The sequence below is a fragment of the Mya arenaria genome, chromosome 7 (genome assembly GCF_026914265.1).
Source record: "Mya arenaria isolate MELC-2E11 chromosome 7, ASM2691426v1".
Lineage (NCBI taxonomy): Eukaryota > Metazoa > Mollusca > Bivalvia > Myida > Myidae > Mya > Mya arenaria.
The window spans coordinates 47,844,531-47,850,571 of record NC_069128.1 but is presented as its reverse complement, the minus strand read 5'-3'; the positions used below and the strand labels follow the sequence as shown (position 1 = coordinate 47,850,571).

Here is a 6,041-nt window from a genome sequence, read left to right as displayed (position 1 = left end):
ATATATATATATATATATATATATATATATATATATATATATATATATATATATATATATATGGGCCGCGTCGCGACAAAACCTGTCTTAATGACATTGATGACGTTTTATGGAAAACCGGATTTAAATGACGTCACGTATTTTATCCAGGAAGTGAGAAGTTAGATTTGTAAACACTGAAGAAAAAATAGATATTTGTACAGGTTATTGACTTAGATGTGTTAAAATGGATGCAGAGTTGGAGGTAAGTTATCTTTTTATGTATTTCATTATTTTGTTCTGTCAAAGGAGGGCGTAAATTAGGTTTTACCATAAATATGCACTTAGGTATAACATGTAAATAAATAACGTTACATGCATACTGTACATCACCTTATATCGGCATCATAACATCCCATAAAACTGGTTAAGTTAACTTATTCCCTGTCTTAAACTCAACCCGTCAATATATACGTTTATAATTGGACATCGTAACGTTTTATAAATGAGAATTACTATTATTTTATTCGTATTTTGATGCAATGACATTCAAAATGAAAATCTCTTTGTTTTACTGTATTTGAATTTATATTGTTTAGTATTTTGTACAGTACTGTAATATGCTATTCCAATAGATATGTTCACTAAACGAATAAATATGTTCAAAAAACGAAATATGTTTAAAATGGGATGGAAAAAGTGTCGAGTCATTATATCGATTTTATGACCAAGAGTTGATGTAATATATAACGTTAATTGAGTGTTAGAGTGAAGAGATTGTGGCGCAGTGGAAAGATCATTGTTCAGCACCCGGGAGACTCAAGTTCAATTCCTGATATGAGCTATACTTTTTTTTGCTTTAATCACATTTCCACTAAATTGTGTTGGTATATATTGTTTTATCATTGATAAATTTGGAAAAAAAATGGTTCAAATAATACAAAACTACCCGGTTCATATGACAGATATAATGAGGTTTTTCCTATAATATATTTTCAGGAGTTAGAGAGTGTGTACTCAAATCATTTTGGAAGAACGCCAGTTTCCACACCATTTGCATCACAAGAGTTAGACGAGTCGTGTGAAGTTGATTATGAAGTCGACATCGATGATATTGACACAATTGGCGGGATATTGGAAGGACGTGTGAGGGATTATATTTTGCAGCAAGAAATCGTAGATGAAGATACAGACAGCGATGGCAATGGAGAGAATGAATTAGATGAAAGCGATATTGAAGTTGCTGAAAATTGTGAGCTTACAGATATAAAGAAAGTGTGTAAAGATGGATGTGGGTGTCAAAGGAAATGTTCACAACAGCTTAATGTAGGAAATGTGTATGAACACATACTTAACTTAAGAGAAATGGACACAAATGAAAAAGACATGTATATTATGGCCATCTTACAAGACGACCGCGCCACGGCAACAACTAAGAAAGGAAAAAAGAGGCAACGGATGCGTTATACATTTAAATTTAATGGGTCCATTGTTTGCAGGAGAACATTTCACCTCTGCTATGACATAGTAAGAAGTGCCTTACAAGGTCTAATGGCGCACATGGCAACAAATGGGATCGTTCCAAGGACCCATGGAAATACTGGAAGACGGCCCAAGCACGCCCTAATGTTTGACGATGTGCAGCGCGTGGTAAAGTTTCTCCTGAACTATGCAGAACGTGAGGGGTTACCAATGCCTGCAGCTCCAAGAGGGCGAGACAATATTCCACCAACTTATCTCAAGCGAAACGAAACTGAAGACATTCAAGGAATATGAGAAACAGGCTGTAGATTCGGTGGTTCCCATTCGATGTGTGAAGCTGACTGCCTTCAAGACAATTTGGTCGACATGTGTACCCCATATCAAAATCGCATCTCCGCGTGACGACGTCTGTGCTACATGCGAAAAAATCAGGAAACGCGTGATGGACGCTGTCGAGGAAGACGACAAAAAAGAAGCGGCGGATGCATACAGCGCTCATATAACGAAGGCACAACAGGTAAAGTACAAAGAAGTTATTTTGTTATGATAATATGAATAACTGCCGCATCAATTTCCTGTTCTCGAGAGGCAATAAGAAAGTACCCGTGTAGTGGATCGAACCCATGACCTTTAAGGTGCGAGGTGCACAACTATCCACTAGACTCCCCCACCGTTATAGTTTTATTTATGTACATAAATCATGATGTGCATACTTACTTAAATCACAAATACGAGTCTGCTATTCTCACCTATTATTATACGACAATGTCAATTTCTGGTAAAAGTGAGTTATATTCAAGGTAAATGGAAGAGCCGATTATAACATTTTTCCAGGAACGGGAGTTGTACAATGACTGTATACGTCGCAGTACGGAGACGCGTCACACCGCTGAATGTGAGCGGTACCACCATTTCACGTTTGACTTTGCCCAAAGTGTTAGCCTGCCGCATTACTACAGACAAATGGGGCCCTTATTCTTCTTGTCCCTTCGGAAGATCAGTATATTTGGATTCCGAATAGATGGCGACCCACACCAGCTGAATTTCCTCATCGACGAGAACGAGACCATGGGGAAAGACGGTTCGAAATCACACGGACCAGATGCCGTCATTTCAATGATAGACTGGGCCCTTCAAAACTACGGCGGCCAATCAACGTCTTGCTCCATCCACGCCGATAATTGTCCAGGTAAATTTAAACACAAAACAAATCTTTCACAAAGCATATACAATTTATTACTAGCATACCAATTTATTTTAGTTCAATTGTGACGAAAGCTGATAGCTTATAGAGTAACTCGAGTCAATTTCCTTGCTTGAACTCACCAGTACTGTGTGTCAATATGAGTGGTCACAAGAATGTTTCCCGACTGGTGATTGGACTTTGCACCTCTTTGTCTCGGAAAGCAGACACTCTAACTCTGCGCCGTCCCTCCTATTTTTATTGGTAATTGTCCGTAACATTTACAATGTCGCACCTTTGCAGTTTTGTGCGTGTGTGCGTTTACGTGTGTTTCTGCTTTAATTTGCGCGTAAGTGGGCGATACATTCTGTACAGGAAATTAATTACACACATTCATGTATTTTTTCGCATTACAGGTCAGAATAAGAATAAGTATCTCGTGGGCTACTTCATGTGGAGAGTCATGACCGAACAGCACAGTACCATTGAGTATCTTATGCAAATACCAGGTTCGTCTTTCTAAGTCATTATAGTAAAAAATATGCATATTTTTTTATACATAAACATATCACGATTTCTTGAATACGAATATATAGATGTATATTCACATTTGCTCATATTAAGATTTTATTCTCCTGCTGCTTTTACAACATCGTCTTAATGTTTCTGCAACTTTAACATCGTGCAAAATACACATGCTCTTAATTAATAAATCCGTTTATCAAACTCTTGCAGGACATGCAGAATGCCTCGTGGATAGTGGGTTTGGAAATGTGAAGCGATTGTACAGGAGAACGGACTGTGAAAGCCTGGATCAGCTGGAGGACGTTGTGAATAAATCCTCATATTCTAACACAGCGGTTCGTTATCCAGCATGGTCTTGGAGAAACTGGAAAGGCTTCCTGGGCGATCATTTCAAAGCACTCAATGGAATAAGGTATCGTCTCGTTCAATTATAACTCATAAAAGGCCCATACCTTCTACATAATGATTATGGTTTTACGATTGACTAAAAACCCATATATAAATAATAACCGCAAATGTTACAGTATGTAATAAGTAGCCAATCTCCGTTTATTTATTAATGAAAATCGCTTGTTAATCAAGTGTCATGCATGATTAAATTTCAGGAAGTACCAGCACTTTCGATTTTCGTCCACTGAGCCTGGTGTCGTTGTAGTAAGAACGTCGCGAGATGCAGAGGAGGACACGCTGAACGTTCTAAAGGATCCTGCCTTCAGGTTCGAGACCCAAGCCCGACCGGATGTTGTTCAAGCTGCAGGATTTAGCCATCCCCGACAAGAGTCATTATATAAATGCGTCCGACCATATGTTCGGCCTCCGTACCAGGACATTTTATGCCCCGTACCAAACACTTTATAGCTGTGTAACCTTGTCGCCGGTGATTGTTCTATTGTTAATGTAAATTCACGACATCTTTTGTAGATGCATATATATTTCAGACAAGAACTCTAATAAAGTTATATTGAAAGGAAATGAAGTTGTTGATTTGTTTTTAAAAAGCAGTTTTTTTTTGCATTCTGATGCTATGATTCATGTTATTCTTAATTGTTCTTATGTTGCTATGCAACGAAATAAAAATTGAAAATAAAACAATTAAAACGGTCTATGTCAGTAATATTCTTATAAATATATTTACTCATGAAGACAGGTGTTCGCTTCATTATCACAAAGTTTTTTTACGTCAGTTGTTGGTATTTCACGTCATAACGTCACGCGTTTTCAAAAAATCGACGTTTACCCCTGTGCCACTTAAAGTGGAAAATCTCAAAAAGTTTACAAGATATCAAAAATAAAATTACATATTTTTTATTGTTATAAACACACGTATATAAAAATGTGGAAAACTCAAAATCGATATTTTGGTCATTAAGACAGGTTTTGTCGCGACGCGGCCCATATATATATATATATATATATATATATATATATATATATATATATATATATATATATATATATAAAAACAAGTCATTACACAATTGATATACACAAATTAAAAAGGTATTTATACTTCTGAAACACTGTTGCACAAGCCACTGGACACAAAGAGGTGATGAAGATGTTCCTGATGCCCTTTGAGGTTTCTCCACAATAATGAGAAAGACGACCTCTGAGAGAGATGGTGGTTATTTCCTGAAACATGAATATTTATACATTTTGTATATAATTTTCAAAAAAGGACACTTGACAATATACAGAATGCTGTACATAAAATTTATAAGTCCTATAAATAAATGCTTTGGAAAAATCCCAGAACGTATAAACAGCAAAACCCAAAACCCCTTGATTTTGTTCTCAATTGGCCAACAGAGGAAGTAATTTTTTTTTTCAAGAATCTATGAAAACCAGTGATATAAAACTGCTGACAAAATATTAGATCATGCATTTTTCTTTAACCGTTAGTAATAGTTTAACCCACGAAACATTGGCTTTCAAACGAAAATATGCAAATCTGCGATATGATTTATGTCAGCAGTTTTTTATCATTGGTTTGCAGATACTTACCCCAAAATTTGCTCTTTCCAAGACAAAAAAAAAGTTGTAAAAACGGTAAATTGGTGGAAGTGCATCTTTAATAATTATTATTATATTCTTGTAATGAAGCTGTTATGTGCTAAAAATAGAACCCAATGAAAAATAAGCATATCCTAACAAGCCTAGCTTTATATGAAGTATTTACAAATATACATATATATGTAAATGACTGAAAAGCTTCCATAATTAAAGCTGCACTCTCACAGATTAAACATTTTGACAACTTCTTAATTTTTGTCTTGGAACAAGCCAATTTTTGCTACAGTCCATGGAAACTAGTAATATAAGACTGCTGACAAAAAATTAGATCGCTGATTTTTATATTTAAGTTCATAAATTGATGTTTTATGCATTTTTCTTAAACCATTAGTTAGGGTTTAAGCTCTAAAACATTAATTTTCGAAAATATGAAAATCTAAGATCTGTTGTTTTTTTATCAACAATCTTGCATCAATGGGTTGCAGGTATTTACACAAAAAATTGCTCTTTCCAAGACAAAAATAAAAAAGTTGTAAAAATGGTAAATCTGTGGGAATGCAGCTTTAAGAGTATTTTTTAAATTTATAATGAAAGTCATTTATTTAATATAAGCATGAAAACTAATGTATTATTTATTCTGAACTCCTTTATAAAAATGTAGGACAAAACATCCCATGTCATTTTTGACTAAGGGGATAAAACATATCCAACCCATTTAGAAAGGGTTGACAAAACAACCCAGATCATTTTGACATAGTGGACAAAATAACCAGGAAAATATTGGCAGTTCAAAAAGTTAAGACCCGCCTCCCATCCTACCAACACTTGAAAGATTAAAACTAATTGGTCATTATCAAGA

At 35.3% G+C, this 6,041-nt stretch overlaps 1 pseudogene; it reads left to right on the top strand.

Annotated features, from left to right (window-relative positions):
* Positions 1-226: 226 nt before the first annotated feature.
* On the top strand, positions 227-4,027 carry LOC128241204 (uncharacterized; annotated as a pseudogene).
* The last annotated feature ends 2,014 nt before the right edge of the window (positions 4,028-6,041 follow it).